A 20,070-nucleotide genomic window follows, 5' to 3' on the forward strand; every position below is an offset into this window, starting at 1 on the left:
TCAAATAGTTCCTAAAGTTTGGTAACTGGAAAAGATGTACCACTTTATGGCAGATAAATATGCATGTTTGTTTCTGGAAAAAAGTTTTAAATGAAAATTTTAAAACACAATTCTTTTTTTTTTCGTTTTTACGAGGCAGGGTTTCTCTGTATTGTTTTGGAGGCTATCAGTCCAGCCCAGCCTCGAACTCACAGAGATCCGCCTGCCTCTACTTCCCGAGTGCTGGGATTAAAGGCGTGAGCCACCACCGCCCGGCATAACACAATTCTTAATGAAGAATAAAAGGGAAAAATCTATGCACCAAAAAAGCATAACCTCATTATTTATAGAGAACACTATAGGAAATAATAAATAGGAAAGAGGAATTTTTCCCCTCCCTCCCTACCCCCCCTACAGGATGGGTGAGATTTTGTTTTTGTGGGACTGGAGAGAGAGAGCAGTTAAGAGCACTGGCTGTACTTCCAGGAGACCTTGGTTCACTAGCCAGTACCCCCATGGCATCTCACAACCATCTGTAACTCCAGTTCCACAGAATACAGGGATTGGAATAATAGGCACCAAACACCCATACTCATAAAATAAAATAAATATGTTTTAATTAAGATTTTAAAATCAAACTAATATATAAACTACCATCTGTTTTGTTTGTTTTTGACTTTGTTTGTTTGCTTGCTTTGTTTTGTTTGGCTTTGGTTTTCTATTTCTCTGTGTAACCCTGGCTGTCCTGGAATTTATTTTGTAGACCAGGCTGGCCTTGAACTCACAGAGATCCGCCTGCCTCTGCCTCCCGAATGCTGGGGATTAAAGACGTGCACCACCACAGCCCGGTGAACACAACGATTTTTAAATGAGAATTTTCTTCTCGTTTAAAAATACGGGACAGTCTGAGCCGGGCGGGGGTGGCGCTCGCCTTTAATCCCAGCACTCGGGAGGCAGAGGCAGGCGGATCTCTGTGAGTTCGAGGCCGGGCTGGACCGATAGCCTCCAAAACAATACAGAGAAACCCTGTCTCATAAAAAAAAAAAAAAAAAAAATACGGGACAGTCTGAGAGAGGTGAGCTGCAGAGCAAGTGTACAAGAGAACCCAACACAAACAAGTCCCATGAATTTTTCCAGCAGTGTTCAGCAGCCCCGAGTGGGGACAGCAGGAAGTAAATGGGACATTAATTAATCTGAAACAAAATGTTAGCGGGTCAGATGCTGTAGAAGAAAGCGAGACCAACGGGAACTTGGAGCCAGAAGGGAAATGGGTAGATCAAAGGATCTGGACAGAAACTGGAGGCTAGTGTGAAGGGGGCGGCCAAAGGGCTGGGTGCTCAAAGGAAAACAACTTAGCCAAGGGGACAATTTCCTTAGACTTACAGTTTGATTATGGCTCTGTGTAGTGTGTATAATGATACTTTGGTTGTTGTTTTGAGACAAGGTTCTCTTTGTAGTGCAGGCTGTCCTGGAACTCACTGTGTAGACCAGGCTGGCCTTGAACTCGCAGAAATCCTCTTGCCTCTGCCTCCCAAAGGCTGGGATTAAAGGCGCTAGCTAGTGATACCATTGATGTCATGAGGATAATTTTAGTTTCCTGGAGTATATCTTTCTGCATGTGGCATATTTTTATTTGTCACTTTTTATTTTTTACAGGACAACTAAAAGATTTTACTGCATTTTTTAGGATGAGGAAAACAAAATATAAAACAAGTCATGAAAAAATATTCTCCTAAGCCAGGTAGTGGTGGCACATGCCTTTGATCCCAGCACTCGGGAAGCAGAGAACAGCCTGGTCTACAGAGCTAATTCCAGGACACCTAGGGTTGTGACTCAGAGAAGCCCTGTCTCAAAAAACCAAAAAAAAAACAAAAAAAAAGCTCATTTTGAATATTGTACAAAATACTCACAAAGCAACTATGAAAGGCTTCAACACATATTTCATAAATTCTGCTGCAGTAAATGCAATATTAACAAATACACAGTTTTTTCTGTGCCAATTTTTAAAAAATGACTGAGTTACATACTATTATATTGCGCATACATAAGTTTATTCATTTTTAATGAGATCGTTGCCAATACATACATAGTTTTCCTTAAGTTTATTTTTGTGTTAAGTCAGTGTCTGTTATGCAGTCATCAAAAACCTTATAGTAAATTACACAGGTTTGTAGTACAGTTTGGACTCCAGATTTTTAGAATCAGCCACTTTTCTGACGGCTTTCGTGAAGTCTTCCTGCACTACAAAATCATGGTCGATATGAATTGCAGATATACATGCTTTGGTACAAACACTTCTCAGGTCTGCTCCATTAAAGTTATCTGAAAATTTTGCAATTGCTTCATAATCCATTTCACCATGCTTTATACTAGGGCCTCCATAGATTTTCAGTATATCTAATTGTGCTTGTTTCTTTGATAAATCAATAATGTGTTTTTCTATCTAATCTTTCGGGTCACAGCGAAGTAGGATCCAGTGTTTCTGGTCAGTTTGTAGCCATGACCTTTTAAATTCTATGCAGAGTATTAAATCCATAAAAGTTCTATGAATTTCTCTGTCAGCTGATGTAGCCTCAGAAAACCGATGGCCACTGATAGCATCTATTTCATCCATAAAAAAAAAAAATGCCTGGCTGCTGGTCCCTGGCATAATTAAACATCATTTCTCTAATCAAATGAGTACTTTTGATTATAGAAAAGTACCAATGTACTTTTGTACAATAGAACTACATAAACCTTTACAAAGTTGCCGGCCAGCTGGCTCGCAACAACTCTTGCCAAGAGTGTTTTCCCAGTGCCTGGTGATCCATATAGCAAACAGCATTTTGGAGTATTTTTTTTCTACATGCTGGAATAATTCTGGGCTTGAAAGATGTAACTCTATTACCTCCCCTATTTCCCAAATCTGTTCTGACAGCCCTCCAATCTCAGAATAAGAAACATTCCCAGGATCCCCCTGAGACCTGTTGTGAACCAATGGATTCACCTCTCTTGACAAATACCTCATGATGGTTACCATAGTCACATTCAAAGCAACTCTCATTCCTGGCTTCAGCTTACTATTATCAAGCTGTCGACGACAACCTATGACATATCTTGGTCCATTTGTTCCTTTAACGATAGATTTTTCTTCTGTTAACTGTTTAAGCACTTCACCCCAATCTTCCCAGCACTTTGTAGTGACTTCAGATTGTTTTCAGACGTTCCATAGGGCTTGGTAAACTCTCATTGTTCCCTTAGCGCCTTAAGGAGTCAGTCAGTCTCCTTGTGTCCTAGCCACTTCTTGCAGTAGTCCTCCATGATGAGAAGCCATCACTCATCCTGCTTCTTGCTTTTGAAACAGGGTCTCCCAGTGAACCCGGAGCTCATGGTTTTGGCTAAGCTGGGTGGCCATTTCTTATACTAGGGTTAGAGATGTGTGGCCACGCCCAGATTTTTACATGAGCTATGTAGATGCAAACCTAGGTCCTCATGCTTTTCCATCAACTGGTTTACCCACAGATTCATCTCCCCAGCCCCTTCTCTCACACATCTTTAAACACTTTTGTCCAGTTCCCAGAATTTTTCAAGTGCCTTAACTACATTATTTTCTCTCTGTGTGTGTATGTGTGTGGTTTTGTTTTTGGTTAATTTTTTAGACTTTATGTATATGGGTGTTTTGCCTGCATGTGTGTATGTGCACCATATGCAGGCCTGGTGGCCAGGGAAGCCAAAAGAAGAGGGCGACAGATTTCTGGGACTGGAGTTAGAGTCAGTTGTGAGCTCCCGTGCAGATGCTGGGAATCAAACCCAGGTCTCTTGAAGGGCAGCCAGTGCTTTTAACTACTGAGCCGCCTCTCCAGCCCCCTTCAAAGTCATTTTATGTATTCATTACCAATCTGTGATGTTTATAGTAGCAACACTGTAGAATCAAACTGAATAGTCCCCAATGAAGACTCACAAAATTCAATTATGTTGGATAAAAATAATTTAATCGAAGGATCCTGGTTTTGTTTTAAAACTACAGAGAACATATCTAAAAGATATTTGCTGATATTATTTCTTTTCTAGCTAGATGGATTTATAAAGATTTTAAAAACTTTTTACTGGCCTATGTCTTCTAATTTCCTATTTTATGCATGCATGACTTTCATAACAAAACTACTGAAGCAGATGATAAATTTTTAGAGATGTAGAGTCCTCTGGAATTAAATTAAACTTTTCATTTATCAGTTAATGCTTTTCTTGCTGGTCTAGCAATATTTTCATCCATCCTTAATTATAATTATTGGTTGAAATTTAGTCTTCTCAAGTGAGATTTTGTTTTCTGACAGCTTCATTTTCTTCTCTTCTGAGTAAGAAGCTGAGAGTCAGAGGATCCTAGGAGATTGCCCTACACCCTGCCCCTGCCTAGGATGCGTGTACAGCTGAGGGTGTCGCTCAGTGACAGCACATCTGCCAAGTAGGCATCAGTCTCTGGACCTCATTTGCAAAACCATGAAGCAAAAAGTAATGTCTGTGCATGCTGATGACTTTTGTGTGGTTAGATTTTTCTTTTCTTTTTCCCCCGTTTTTTAATTTTTAAAATTTACTCTTCTCTCATATATTACATCCCTACATTAGTTTCCCCTCCCTCCTCTCCTCCCAGTCCCTCCCCGAAACCTCCCCTTCCTCCCAGATCCACTCCTCTGTTTCCCTTCAGAAAAGAGCAGGCCTTAGAGGGATATCAACCAAACACACCACACCAAGTTACAGTAAGGCTAGGCACCTCCCTTATCATTTATCAATGCTAAATGAGGCAACCCAGGAGGAGGAAAGGTTTCCAAAAGCAAGCAAAAGAGTCAGCGATACCCCCACTTCTACAGTTAGGAGTCCCACAAGAATACCAAGCTACACACACACACCAGTGTGTACCTGTGCGCGCGTGCGCGGGCCTAGCTCAGACCCATACAGACTCCCTGTCATTTTAGTCTCAGTGAGTTCCTATGAGCCCTGCTTAGTTGATTCTGTGGGCTATGCTTTACTTCTCTGACTTCTACAATCCTTCCTCCCCTTCTGCAGGATTCCGCTAGCTCCACCTAATGTTTGGCTGTGGGTCTGCATCTGCTCTTACCAGTTGCTGGAGGAAGCCTCTCTGATAATGATTGTATTAGGCTCCAGTCTGCTCAGCAGAGTATCATTAGGATCTTTTCATTGACATTTTGGGGGGTGCTGGAGGAGGGAGGTCAGTCATGTTTGGCTCTATTCTAGGTCTCTGGACTACCCAGATTCTGGTTCCTGGCCTTTCAGGCAGTATCAGGCTTGGGATCCCTCTTGTGACAAGGGCCTCAAATTGGACCAATAATTGGTTGATGGTTCCCACAAGTTCTGTGCCTCTTGTAGCTATTTTTAATTCCATGTTGTGTATACATACACCTAAAGTAATTCGATAAATGTCTTTATCCTTTCAATCATGAGGTTCCTACTCCTCAAGCAGTGAAGGCAAGCGGTTGGTCTTGGTGATGACTGCTTGGAGGACTGTTGTCCTTACCCATTGTGTCCTTTAGTTCATACCCAGTGTACGTGAGCAGAAACAAGTCTTTGATGGGGAGTACAGCTCTGGTGGTGACCTTCATGTGGTCCCCAGGGTGTGTGATCAGGTCATCAAAACCAGGCAAGCCAAGGAGGGACATGATCGGGAAATGAGTTTATCTGTGATCTGAGGGTTTTGAGGGATTAGTAACCCTTTCGAGTCACACTCTCTTCTCACTCTCTGGGACAGAAATGATGAAAGGTGACACAGTTCAGTCTTAGCATCAGACACTGCATTTATTCCCAATCATACAGGAATTATGGCCACTTTTCATAACGAAAAGTGAGGCTCACAGAAGTTAGAGAATTTCCTGAGTTTATACAACTGCTGACTTACTGAGTTGTAGTGAAAACTGAGATCTGCCTGGCAGAAGCTAGTGTGGTTTTTTTTTTTTAATACATTCAGCTTCCATATGGGAAGACAGTTCAATGAGGAGATTGGCGGTGATGCTCTGTGCCAGGAATACTTCTGACTTTAAACGGTTTAGTTTCCCATTTAGAGTCTCATCGAAACTCTCTCCTTGTCCCCATTCTAACAAATGATGGCATGTACCAAGCTCTCTGTATTCGCCAAACACTGGACAGAGTCAGTTACTTATTTTCTCTAATTTATTCTTTCTAAGGTCTATATGCTGGCTATTACATACCCATTTGCAAATGAAGAAATGACAACTATGGGAAGTTTTTGTCAAAGTTCATAAATGTCCAAATCCACAGGTCCTGGATTTGGCTCCTTTCTCCACCAAGGAAAACTGGCAATGTTCATCAGCTTTTTGTTTCTGTAAGCAAACACCTGAGATGATAAGCTTATACAGACAAGGAGTTTGCTTTGGGTCGCAGTGTTGCAGGTCTTAGTTCACAGTTGGCCGGCTCTGGTGCTGTAGAGCTGTGTTAATACAGTTAATGGTGGGTACTTGGCAGAGGAGGTCTGTTCACTTCCTGGCAGAGATGGGGTGGGTAGATTAATGTTGGATGTCTTCCTTTGTTACTCTGCATCTTTTTTTTTCTTTTTTCTTTTTGAGCTGTGTACATGGTTTAATCTCATAGCATGTCAATTCATAGTCACAGGGACATCACATTGTGGTTAAGGTTGTGTGTGTGTGTGTGTGTGTGTGTGTGTGTGTGTGTGTGACAAAATCAGGGTCTTTATTTCCTTTGTATGCAGCCTTCTCTATCTTGATTCCACACATTCAGATGGAGATGATCTCTGTCTCAAAAACAGGGTTGTCGGGAGTCTTTCAAGTGCATGGTATTGAAGAGGTGTACAACTCTAGCGAGACTATGAAACACACATTTTCAGGAACATATGCCATCTGCCCACACAGACAAGGACAGAAGCACATGCAGAAACAGAAACAGAAGGAAGGTTGGGGAGAGCTTCAAATCCTCCACCTCCCAGATCTGTGGCTTGCTTTTTTAGAACATATTGCAGGATGGAAATTTCTAAGCAAGTGCTTTCTTTGGTGAACTATTTAATATTACAGCAATTTCTTCCTGAAAACAGAGAAGCAAAGGTCACTATAAGGGATCCACATAATTTGTCTCTGATATATAACAGAGGTCCTGATAAATTTGTACACAGTGAAAAGCAATGCTTCCTGTTCTAATTTTTCTTTTATGTATGTTTTTTATTTAAATTGGAAACATGCATGCTTCAAATGTCAATCCCGGCTCCCCCCTTCTTCCTCCACCAGCCTCACCCCCACCCCCCACCCCCCACCCCCAGCCCAAGTCCTGCCCTGGATGAAATGACAGACTCTGGAGATCCCCCTAAGGAGAGCCTTACCTTCCCTGGGGAATGAATTTTTTTCTTTTTTGAGACAGGATCTCTCACTGACCTGGAACTACCACTTCAGCTAGACTGACTAGCCAAAAAGCTCCTCCTGGCATGGGTATAGCAGGTGAACACCACTCTAGGCTTTTTATTTGGGGTTAGGAATTTGAATTAGGTCCTTATGTGTTGCAGTAAGCATTTCAGCCACTGAACCATCTCCATAACTCTATTTGTCTCTATTACTAATAATGTTCTAGTATGACTCTAAAATATTGATATGGGGCGGGGGAGGTAGACAATGACTCAGAAGATTTAGCACTTGCCACAAAAGCTTGATGACCAGAGCTCAAATCCCCAGCATCTGTGTAAAAGTTCACTGGGTGTGGTGGCCTGCCTATAATCCTAGCACCCAGGAGGAGACAGGTAATCCTCTGGGACAAGCCAGCTAGCTTGACCAGATTAATCAAGAGCTCCAGGTTCAGTGAAAGACTCTGCCTTAAATAAAGTGGAGTACAATCAAATAATACACTCACCATCTACCTCTGTCATTCACATTAGTACACACACCCCACATACAATCACACATACTCTCATGCAATACACCACACACATATACGAAAAAATGATCTCTTAGATTTTTATTGAATTTCATTTTAGAATTATGAATTCCAATTTCTTAGAAACTCAATATAGAGTAGAATTGTAATTCAGAAATAAAGAACTTGGTTTAGATTTGACCATCATATCCAAAGCTTTGAAACTATCTAGGTTTTTGTTGTTGTTTATTTTTGGGTTTTGGGGGTTGGTTTTTATTGTATATTGTTTGTTTTGAGACAGGGTCTCTTTATGTAGTCCTGTCTGTTGTGGAAGTCACTATGTAGACCAGACTGTCCTGGAACTCACAGAGATCCACCTGCCTCTGCCTTGAAAGTGCTGGGATTACAGGTGTACACTACCATGCTCAGATAATCATCTAAACTATTTGAAATCATAAGCCAAAGTAACCCCCTTCTCTCTGTCAGGTATTTTGTCACAGTGACTGGGAATGAACTGAAGCTGTCTTCATTCCACACTCACCTGAGGACTAGTGAGGGATCATTTACACCCACTTCAGAGGAGGAACGGACTTAGCTTCCTCCAGAGAAGCAAGCTTACGTGAGTGCATGCTGGGAATAGAAGAAGTCCTTCCAGCTGTACTCAAGGTGGTCTTGAAGGACAGTGGTGAAAGTCCTTCTCGTGGGCTAACTGATGAAAACTGTGCTTTGTGTGGAGAGGAGACATGGCCCAAGGACGGACTTCTACTCATCAAGGTAGAAGATTTGCCCCACTGGTTAGGGATATGGAAAGAAAAGTATTGGAAGACTGGGGTGAAGCAATGTCGTGGACATGAAGCATGTCCTTTAAGGCTCCTGTCTTTTGATCCCAGAACACTTCCACCACGGAAGAGGAGCTAAGTGATTCAGCAGACAATGCCATGGTGAGATGACATCAGTGAGCCACAGCTGTGGATCGCCAAAGTGCTGGCATGTAGTCACTGAATGAAATGACCAGCAGAGCAGATGTGGAGGCTATCCAGGAGCCCAGGGGCACAAATTCCCACCTACCTAGGCTGATCTCATCCTGCACCACTTAGCAGCTGCTGGCTAAAAGGGAGCTAGAATGGTTTGCCAAAGTGTCATTAAAATTCCAATTCAGAAGTGATTTTCTGTAGTCTTCTGTGTGTTGCAGGTGTCAGGTCACAGGGGCATGGCTACCAAAATCTGATGTTTTCTAGAGGATAGGCATAGAGCTCTGGGGTTGGGGTTTGCCTGTGGATTTCAGTCTTGCTTTAGCCAGCCATTCCTTATCTACCTCATTTCTCCCTTTTAGAATGAAGTGGTTTGTTTTTCTGTGTCATTGCATATTGGAAGCATGATACTTTAAATATTATATTTATTTATTTAGTTATTATGTGGTATCTGTGTGAGAGTGTGTGGTATGTGTGTGTGTGTGTGAGAGAGAGAGAGAGAGAGAGTGTGTGTGTGTGTGTGTGTGTGTATGAGAGAGAGAGAGAGAGAGAGAGAGAGAGAGAGAGAAGGCCAGAGATCTGAATCAGATATCCTCCTCAATTACTTTTTACCTTTTCATTTGACACAAAGTCTTTCACTGAATCTAAAGCTCTCTGAGTCAGCTAGCCTGGCTGTCCCGTGACCTCTGGGGATTCTCCTTCTGTTTCAGTCTCCTCAACACCAGGGTTACTGAGGTATGCTACTATTCCCAGTATTTCCCATTTCCCATGAATTCTGGGCATCCAAACTCAGGTCTCCATGCTTGTACAAACACTTTATCAAGTGAGGTATAACACCAGCCCCATTGACCAAGACTTCTGCTTTGTTTTATGACAAAGGTAGAGGTGTTGGAAAAATTAGAGCTGAAAAGAAGAGAGGTGAGGGTTCTCATCTTTGCACTATCCTGGTAGTCAGGTACGGGTCTTTAAATTGCTGTTTTTACTACAAAAATGGTCTATGCAAATGGGCATGAGGCACACAAAGGGCTCTGTGGGCTGCAGGAACCCAAATAGGTCAGATGGGTGATTGAAGTGGGTATGTATAGCACACTGAGAGACACCAAAGCTGACATCACATTTATCTTCAGGGATGGTCAACAGCTGCGTTTTTACTTCCTTTTTCCTCAGAAGAATCACTATATGAAGATAATTTAGAATGGACATATGAACACAGATTGAGCATAACTTTATCTTAATTTATGAGACTGGCAAATGCTGGGACCTTTGTGACTAATAATGTACCACATTCATCAATACTGGCAAAGACCCAGCAGCTATTCTGGGTGGACCCTTTTATCATGGGCCAGATGCCATAAGATTCTGTCCACCTTTGGCCTCCTGATTTACAAGGGAACAAAAAACAAGAGGAAGTGTTAGAAGAGGATTGTTTGGCATGTAGGAGGATAAGGCAAGGCATCTTGCATTGACCACTAGACCTTAGTTTGTATCAAGCCTCATTCAGCAACAAAATGATGAAGAGCCTGTGTTGGATGAGTGGACCATCCTCATCCTTGGACAGCTGGCTTGATCTTGAGGTACCTTTCAGAAACTCTCCAGAGGTAATCATCCTCTTTTTAGCTTTGCTTTCTTTCCACAAATTACAGACACATCATGGGATTTAACTTTTAGTATCAGACTTCCTGAAGTCATCTCTTATTATTTGTCAGATGCAAAATTATAAATTAATTGGTGGGCCTCTGATTTGTTGAGAGGTTTTTGTGATCTCATTGGAATGCATGATTCGATCTTAGTTGTTATATCTAGTCTAAGAATTCCAAATAACCATTTCTTGAAGGCCACTTTCATATTTAAAAACACATTTTTTTCCCTTTTTGGGAAAAAGTTTCTGGTTTAATTTTTAGAACTTTTAAAACATTTTTTAAGTTTCTTGGACAATAGTAATTGTGTACATAACAGACTTCACTATGATATATTCATACGTATGTATCATATATTTCCTATTCCTCTCAGGCTAACACCCTTCCTCTTTCCACCAAGCCCCATTTCTGTTCATGCCTTTTTGTGTGTGTTACTCGATGAGTTTCACTGTGGTTACTTTCAGGGGCATGGGTGACTAGCTATTTTACAGGAGCATGGACACCTGCCACCACTGGAGAACATGGTTCTCATTCCACCAGCGACTATGAACTGCCTATAACTGCAATGAGTATGGGCATCCAACAGCCACTTACTCTCAGCACTTGGACAGACTGAGTCTCTGAAGTTTGCACTGCCGGCTGCAGAGGAGCAAAGACTCTTCTCTGAGCAATGTTGACTGCAGCACCAGTCTCTGGGCATAAAGATAACATTTAGAAGTCAGCTTGATGGCCACACTGCAGAGGAGGAGCAGTAGCTTCCGCACTAGGGTTTGTGACTTCCTCAGCTGTGGACTTTAAAACTTTGCTAAACCAGACTGCTCCATAGTGGGATCCTGGAAACTAAGGTAAAGAGTGTGGAGTTCAGATAAATGGGTGACTTGGGAATTGATGACCTCAGAACCAAGGGAAAAGGTTTTGCTTTAGTTTCTCTCATCCCCACTTGCCAGTGAAGTTCAAGGTAGGGCAGTGATGCTGTGACTCACAGCACCACCTACCCATCATGCACCAGAGAGGATGTCCTTATCAAAACATCTGTCAGTGTGACCTTCAGAGAAACCGTGAGCATGGGTGAATTTCTTGACTTTTCCCCTTAACAGATATTTTCTTTCCCCTTCTTTCCTTCCTTTCTTTCATTTCCTTTCTATTTAGATGTTTTCCTTGAACAAAAATAGATGTCATTTCTATTACAAAAAGTGGAAAATCAAAATTTAATGTTTGTCTCTCTGGGAGTGCTGGTTTTCTGTGCTCCAGAGAATACATTTTGTTTATGTAGACATGAACACTGTCCCAGAAAAGAGAGCAAATCTGAAATGTCTTCTACACACTCTGATGGAGGCTGTCAAAAACCGTGAGGCAGCTTGAAGCTGTGCTGTGGGGAAAAAATGAAGGGGATGGGATGGAGGGGCCTCCATAGAGTCACACCGTGTTAGGGTGGAAGGCATCTGTGGACCCCACCATCTTATTCAGTGTGAGATCATTTCCATTAAACCCATGACACTGGAACGTCACTGCGCCGTGGTTTCATGTGGTTTGTCCTCTCCAAAACTCAAGTCGAAATTTGGTTGCCATTGTGGTGGTGGTGCTGGGAGATGGGAACCTTCAAAAGGTGGTTAGACCGTTGACTGTGACTAATGCCTGGTGGCAGGTTGTCGTTAAGCTAGCTGTCCTTATCGTTTGGTGGGCTCCAAATGTATCCGCTTGCCCTTCCATTTCCCCTCTTGAGTTGAAGCAACAGGAAGCATTCATGAGATTATCAGAACAGTCTGGCACCATGGTTTTGGATTTTCCAGTCTCCCAAATCATGAGTCTATAAAGATAATTTCTGCTGTTTTTAATTTGGGATGGTGGAGCAGGGGATCTTGAGACAGGGTCTCATCTAGTATAGGCTGGTCTCCTGCCTATGCCTCCTAAGTTAGAGTAACAGGTGTGCCCCATGATACCTGGCTTAATCTCTATTATAGTTTCAGGTTTTGGGTTATTGCAACGGAAAATGGAAGAAGACAGGAAACTAATTTCATTTCCCTCCTTTCTGACTACTGAACCTGTTAAGAGATAAAAGGAACATAAAGATTAAAGTGTCATCCTTACTGGTGGTAAATCTAGATTGGAATGCATGGTGTATTTGAGGTTTATGCCAAACTGTAGGCTTGTGACTTACATGTGGGGAGTTGGTGTATAGAAGGGACTCTTGTCCAGCTATTCTATGGAGGAAGAGGCTTTCCTTGACCCCTTTCAGAGCACAGAGCTAGACAACCCTTTGTACATTCTGCTGAGAGCAGAAAAGTAGACCAATGCCCACCAACAACTTCTTGGAAGAAAACTAGGGAGTGGGTGATGAAGATGAAAATTTCTATTCAGTACTTCCAGCAGCTAGAATTCAATATGCAGATGCTATCTATACCTGAATTTCTATTTCTTGCCCCAAATAATTGGCTTCTAGGAATGTGGTTTTAAAGAATGGTGCTTAAAGAAGTTGAGATTGTAAGATTGCTACAAACAATTCATCATATATAGAACTAGGAGTTGTTGAGGGCTGTGGACATGACTCAGTGGTAGAACACTTGCCAAGCATTTACAAGGCCTTGAGTTCTTTGGGAATGTGCCATTGCTTTTAACTCTACAATTAGAGAGACTAAGGCAGGAGGATCTTCAAGACCAGCTTGGGCTTTCTGTCATGATCCTGCCTCAAAAAAAAAAACTGGGGTAGAGCAGCCACATATTTTAATTGTTTTTTCTTGTCTTTGATATTACGAGGTGTTGATCAATAGTTTCCCTAAGGAGCCATGGTTAGCCTGGAACTTAGTATGTTAGACAAGGCTAGCTTCAAAGTTGCTATGGCCTGGAAGAATATGGACATACAGAAACACACATAGTTTTATTCTTATATTTTTGGTTGTGAGCCTAGCCTTTAACGGCTGAGCCATCTCTCTAGTCCATATAGTTTTATTCTGTAAATGCACAGTCTGATTTTTATGTTAATAATTTTTAAAGTTATTTTGTCATTTTTAGTGTATATATATATATATATGTTTTGCCTGTATATAAATCAGTGTACCATGTATGTGCAGTGCCCATGGAGGTAAGAAGAGGGATTAAATCCTCTCGTATTAGAATTGTGAGCTGCCAGGTGGGTGTTTGGAATTGAACCTGGGTCCTTTGGAAGAGAGGTCAGTGCTCTTAACCACTGAGCCAATTCTCTAGCCCAGCAGTTCTCAACTTGTGAGTCACAACCTCTTTGGAGTCCAATAAGCCTTTCACAGGGGTTACCTAAGACCATCAGAAAACACAGATATTTATAATTCTTGACAGTAACAACATTACAGTGATGAAGTAGCAACAAAAAATAATTTTATGGTTGGGGTCACCACAACATGAGCAACTATCTTAAAGTGCCACAGCATTAGAAAAGTTGAGAACCACTTTTCCAGTTCCTAACTTCATATTTTTTAGTTACCCTTATTTTCCATTGTGTACTTACTCAGCCTAGAATCACTGTCCTTAAGAATCACTGAGAGTGACATGTGTAAAAAGTTAAATAAAAAGATATGAATCAATAAAGAAAAAAGAATCACCTATCGCTACACTTGTATGCACACAAGCACGTATGCGCACAGGCACACTTTCCCCTTAACCATAATTAGTCTGTGTGACAAGACCCTTGGTCCTGCCGACTGCAGTACATGAGACAGCACATTCAGGATGGCATGCCGGTAGTTTTGACTGCTCAAAAGCATCAGAAATGGGGCCTGGCTTGGGGAAATTCAGATTCATTGGTTGTCTATGGCCAATCGCATGTTCATTGAGAATGTGAATGAACAAGACTGGGTGTCATGGGCAGAGCCACTGAATGTTTATTCATTAGAAGTCTCTACTTCTTTTCCTTCATCTTCTCCAAGACACCTTAGCCCAAGATATCCTTGGGTCTCGGGAGAAGCCCCTCTATCCTACAAATTCCCTCCTCATTTAAGTGGATTTGTGTAACATAGAACTACATGATTTAAAATACCCTGTCTTTGAGGTTTAACTAGTAGCCCCAACTTGTTATTCCAAAAATCAAACCATATATCCCTGCTACTCTCACATTCTGATGTGTGTGTCTGTGTGTGTTTCTGTGTGTGTGATTTTCCAGAATGTGTCATCCACATTGTTTTTTTTTAAGACTTCATTCTTTTTTAAATTTTATTTTAGATTTTTTGAGATAGGGCTTCTCTGTGTAGCCCTGGATATTCTGGAACTTAGCCTGGCCTCAAACTCAGAGATTCACCTGCCTCTGCCTTCCAAGTGCTGAGATTAAAAACGTGCATCAACACTGTACAGCTCTATCATCAACACTGTACAGCTCTATACTCTAGTTTTCAAACCCTGGCTAGTCCCTCAACTCCTTCCACTTCCTGTTTGTATATTCTCCGCTCTGCTTTAGAGCAGAATGCCTCCACTGAGGTGGTTATTCAGTCCACACAGCATCTCAGTTTAGGTGCCAGTTGCTGTGGCCCCAAACAGAAGTCCCAGTTCTGCATCTCCCTTATAACCACACACCAGCTTCTACTCAGCTCATGCCAGGAAGCAGCAGCATCTTAAAAATGTTCATCCCAGGCTGGGGAAATGACAGACATTAAGAGCACTAGCTGCTCTTCCAGAGGACACGGGTTCAATTCCCAGCACCCACTGGGCAACTCCCAACAACCTGTAACTCTAGTTCCAGGGGATCCAACACCTTCTTCTGGCTTCTGAAGGCACATGGTATATAGACATGCATGCAGGAAAAACATCCATACACATGAAATATTTAAAAAGTATTTTATTATGTATACAAGTGTGTATGCATGTGGAGTGTGCACCTAAGTATCAGTGTCCATTGAGACCAGGGTGTCAGATCCCCGTAGAGCCCAGAGTTACAGGCAGCTATTAGTTGCCCTACATGAGTGCTGGGAACCGAACTGGGGTCCTCTGGAAGAGCAGAAAGCCCTCTTAACCACTTGAGCCATCTCTCCAGCAGCAACATCTTTCATTGGGTAGTCAAGCCAAATATTTGAGTCAGAATTGCTTTTTGTATTTTCCTTACACACACATCTCATTTGATCAATGAGGCACATACTACAGGATTGTGTGTCTGTGTCTGTGTGTGTCTCTGTGTGTGTGTGTGTGTGTGTGTGTGTGTCCATGTGTGTTGCTGGGTTTAGAACTTGCACCTTGTGGATGTTACGAAAGCACTTTAACACCGAGCTACACCCACAGCCCTTGCTGGTTACCCCTGAGTTGAGCAACTGCAGTAGTCCAAGTGCCTTTTCCCTCAGCTTTCATCCATCTGTAGCTTCCTAACAAGAATAAAATCCCAGACTCCTGACCTGCCCACAAACTGTTAAATAATCCAACCCTGCACAAATTCCCCACCTGCACTGATCCATGTGTGCTAGACTTCTCTCCCCCACTAGCCTGTTTATTGTCCTTGGCTTAGAGGAGTTCTTCCCTCCAAGAGGTTTGCTTTGTTTCGTGTCAGAGAACAACTTCTCCAATGAGGTGTTTATCCAACATGCATATAGTATCCCCATTTTGTTTTTAAATGGTGTCTAATGTATCCCAGGCTGTGCTTGAACTCATCACGCAGAGGAGGATGCCTGGCATTACATTGCCTTCATAACCCTAGACGTAGGCTGGCTTTTACTCAACTCTTTCCTAGAAGGAGTTTCTGACCCTCCTGCTTCTATCTTCAAAGCCCTGGAGTTATGGGACTGTGCTACCATGCCTAGTTTTATGAAGTACTAGGGATAGAATCTGGGGCTTCATACATATGAAATAAGCACTCTGTCCACAGAGTTACATCCCTAAACCAGAATTGCCTGTGTTGACATCAAAAACAGAACTCTTGGTTGTATGTCTTTCTCATAAACCAAGAGTCTCCTCCACTCCAGTTTAGCAAGTGGTAGCATCATTCATTTCTATACAAATGGCACCTTCTCTGAATGACTTTTCCTTACAAGGGCCCACTCTCCACCCTATCTCTGGCATGACTTGCATGACTTTCATTACTTTATAATATACATCACCATGGAACATTATGCTACACATTCGTCTCATTGCTTCTTGCCTGTCAGCATCACCCCAACTGAAGGGCCATAGTGACAATACAGAGGATTTTATGTGTATTTGTTTTCCTAAAGCTTAACAGCCATCTAGCACATAGTAGCTACTACATAAATAGTTGGGGACCACAGGGTTCAAAACTGAGCAGAAAGTATCTTGTATAAAATGGGTAGGCCTGTCAACAATGTGGTGAAATGTGGATCATGGAAACAGAGACTGTTTTTGGCAAATGACAAATAGGTGAGACAATTAGAAACATGTCCTTTCTGGACTGGGTGGTGGTGGCACATGCCTTTAATTCCAGCGCGTGGGAGGCAGAGGCAGGTGGATCTCTGAGTTCCAGGCCAGCCTCAAAAACCTGTCTCAAAAAACAAAACAAAACAACAAAACCAAAAACAAACAAACATAAAGAATTCAAGGTTATTTGCAGCTAGTACAAGGCTAGCCTAGTTACATGAAAACTTATCATGAACAAAAAAAAGAAAAGAAAAGAAAAAGAAGGCAAGGAAGGAAGGGTGAAGAGAAAGAAGGAAGGAATGAAGGAAATCAATCCTTTTTCTACCATGGATGAATTCATCCAGGCTCAATCTTTTCCTATATCAGATAAAAAAAATCTTTCATAATGAGTTGGGAAAGTTAGGTTATCGAACAAAAAGTTTCTAGCTTCTCAGAAAAAAATGAATATCATTTCAAGGTATTCTTAATGTGCCATCCTGCTGTAACTGATGAAACAGATATTTGATTCTGTGAATTGAACCATTTGCTGCACTTCTTCTGGGTTCAGCAGAGTTTCTGAGAGATGGTTCCTCTTTCCCTTTTTATCTTCTGGGTGTTTTATGAAAAACATTCTCCTCTTAGGAGGTACTCTGCTGGCATCATTGCTGAGAAAAATTCCATGTTTTGTTTTGGGTTTGGCTTTGTTTGTTTTCTCAAGATTTGACACTAGAAGTAGGAAAAATGTGGGGAAACCTGAGACCCAGCGGAGAGGAACAAAGTTGCTCAGAACCTGGGATGGACAAGACTTGACACCACTGTCCTCTCTCTTTCCAGGAAGCCGTTTAAATGGTTCTCCATAGAATGATTCATTCAACAGATAGTGCATATGTAGCATGTGCTAGGTGATGTCAGAAGACAGATCCTTTGTCTAAAGGCACCCAGAGTACAACTGGAATTCCTGGGCATGCATTCAGTTGTGAGAGCACAGTTTTATGCTGGTAAATGTCTCGACAGTGATGGTGTGGTAGCATGTTTGAGGGCTAAGTTTGTAGACATCACTCCTCAGAAGTTGTGTGAGAGTGGGCATTTCATAACGTACTGATGCAATGTCTTCATCAGTAAATGGAAATCATGATAATGCACCAGTCATACACAGCTGCTATGTAAGATAAGTATGATAAGATATTCAAAATGCTTGGCACAGAGCCTGCCATGTAGTAACCATTTATTCAATGTTAGTGATTATTTCAGTGCTGGAGAGGTAACATCTCAGAGACAAGAACACTTCCAGAAGGGGAGATCTGATGAGACATTTTTTTAAAAGTAGTATGTGTATTTGACCTTAAAGAGCAGTGGGGGAGTTGGTACTCAAACCACATAAAGAGAATTACAGGTCAATTCCCTCATGAAATAATAGTAAAAATTCTCAGTAGTATACTTGAAAACCAAATCCAAGAACACATTAAAAATATCATCCACCATGATAAAGTAGACTTTATCACAGAGATGCAGAAATTGTTAAATATATATATAAACTGATAAGTATAATTCACCATATAAACACACACACACACACACACATGATCATCTCATTAGATACAGAAAAAGCTTTCAACAAAATCCAACACTGCTTCATAATAAAAATCCTGGAGAGATTAAGGATACAAGGGACAAGCCTCAACAATAAAGGCAGTTTACAGCAATTTCATAGCCAGCATCAACTTAAACAGAGAGAAACTCAAAGCACTTCCCAAAATCAGAAACAAAGTAACATTGTCCACCTTTATATACCTACTCAAAAAAATCATCCTGAGTGAGGTAACCCAGACCCAGAAAGACAAACACAGTATGTACTCACTCATAAATGGATAACTAGACCACAATCCACAGCTCCAGAGAAGCTAGGTAACAAGGAAGACCCTAAGAGGGACATGTGGATTGCCCTGGGAAGGGGAAATAAATGAGATCTCCTGGGTAAACTGGGGACAGGGTCAGTAAAGGGGAGGGGATGGGGGATAAGAACATGAGGGAATGGGAAGGTTGAGTTGGGAGACGACTGGGGAGGATTGGGGTGGGAAAACAAGGAAAGAGATATCTCAATAGAGGGAGCAATTACTGGGCTAGGGAGAAATGTGATGCTAGGGAAATTCCCAGGAATCTACAAGAATAACTCTACCTAAGACCCCTAGCAATAGTGGAGAGGGTTCCTGAACTGGCCTTCCTCTGTAATCAGATTGGTGACTACCCTAACTGTCATCATAGAACCTTCATCCAGTAACTGATGGAAGCAGATGCAGAGATTCACAGCCAAGCACTGGACTGAGCTCCAAGAATTCAGTCGAAGAGAGGGAGGAGAGATCATATAGGTGGTGGTGGTATCAAGATTATGACAGGGAAACCCACAGAGACAGTTGACCCTGACTTTCGGAAGTTCACTGACTCTCCACCAACAGCTGGGGAGCCTACTTGGGACTGAACTAGGCCCTCTGCATGTGGACAACAGCTTTGTAACCTGGTCTGTTTGTAGGACCCCTGGAAATGAGACTAGGATCTATTCTTAGTGCATGAACTGGCTTTTTGAAGCCCATTTCCTATAGTGGGATGCCTTGCTTAGCCTTGATGCAGGGTGGGGGTAGGGTGGCTTGGTCCTGCCTGAACTGAATGTGCCAGGCTTTGTTGACTCCCCATGGGAGACCTTACCCTTTCTGATGTGTATTTGGGGGTAGGTTGGGGAGAAGTGAGAGGAGGGGAGGAGGAGAGGGGGAACTGTGGTTGGTATTTAAAATGAAGAAAAAATATAAAAAAAGAACTTGAAATTCTAACTAGTGAGATTCCATCTTACGCCTATCAGAATGGCTAAGAGTAATAACACAAGTGACATCGGATACTGGCGAGGATACGGAGCATGAGGACCACACTTCCCCTGCTGGTGGGAGTGAAAACTTATATTGCCACTATAGAACTCAGTGTGGTAGTTCCTCATGAAGACGGGAGTCACCCAAATATTCCATGCTTAGGCATATATGCTTCATCCTACCACAAGGACACTTTCTCAACCATGTTCATTGCTTCTCTGTTCATAATAGCCAGACACTGGAAGCAACCTACACGTCCTTCAACAGAAGAACGGATAAAGAAAATGTACATTTATACAATAGAGTACTACTTGGCAGGGAAGAAGAAGAAGGAGGAGAAGAAGAAGAAGAGGAAGAGGAAGAGGTCAAGAAATTCAGAGGTAAACAGATGGAACTAAAAAAACATCATCCTGATTTAGTTATCCCAGATCCAAAAAGACAAATATGATATGCATTTGTTTATATATTAGC

The 20,070-nt window shown here is 41.9% G+C and overlaps 1 long non-coding RNA gene and 1 pseudogene across 1 annotated transcript; both read right to left on the reverse strand.

Moving 5' to 3' along the window:
* Nucleotides 1–2,137: 2,137 nt before the first annotated feature.
* LOC101838659 lies at nt 2,138–3,279 on the reverse strand (annotated as a pseudogene).
* A 3,343-nt stretch (nt 3,280–6,622) lies between these two features.
* LOC121143754 lies at nt 6,623–18,642 on the reverse strand. The gene is made up of 2 exons (XR_005881080.1): nt 18,603–18,642; nt 6,623–7,023 (listed from the first exon to the last, which is right to left on the reverse strand). It is a non-coding gene; the product is annotated as an uncharacterized LOC121143754 (long non-coding RNA).
* Between the last annotated feature and the right edge of the window lie 1,428 nt (nt 18,643–20,070).

The sequence above is a fragment of the Mesocricetus auratus genome, unplaced genomic scaffold (genome assembly GCF_017639785.1).
Source record: "Mesocricetus auratus isolate SY011 unplaced genomic scaffold, BCM_Maur_2.0 Super-Scaffold_100013, whole genome shotgun sequence".
Lineage (NCBI taxonomy): Eukaryota > Metazoa > Chordata > Mammalia > Rodentia > Cricetidae > Mesocricetus > Mesocricetus auratus.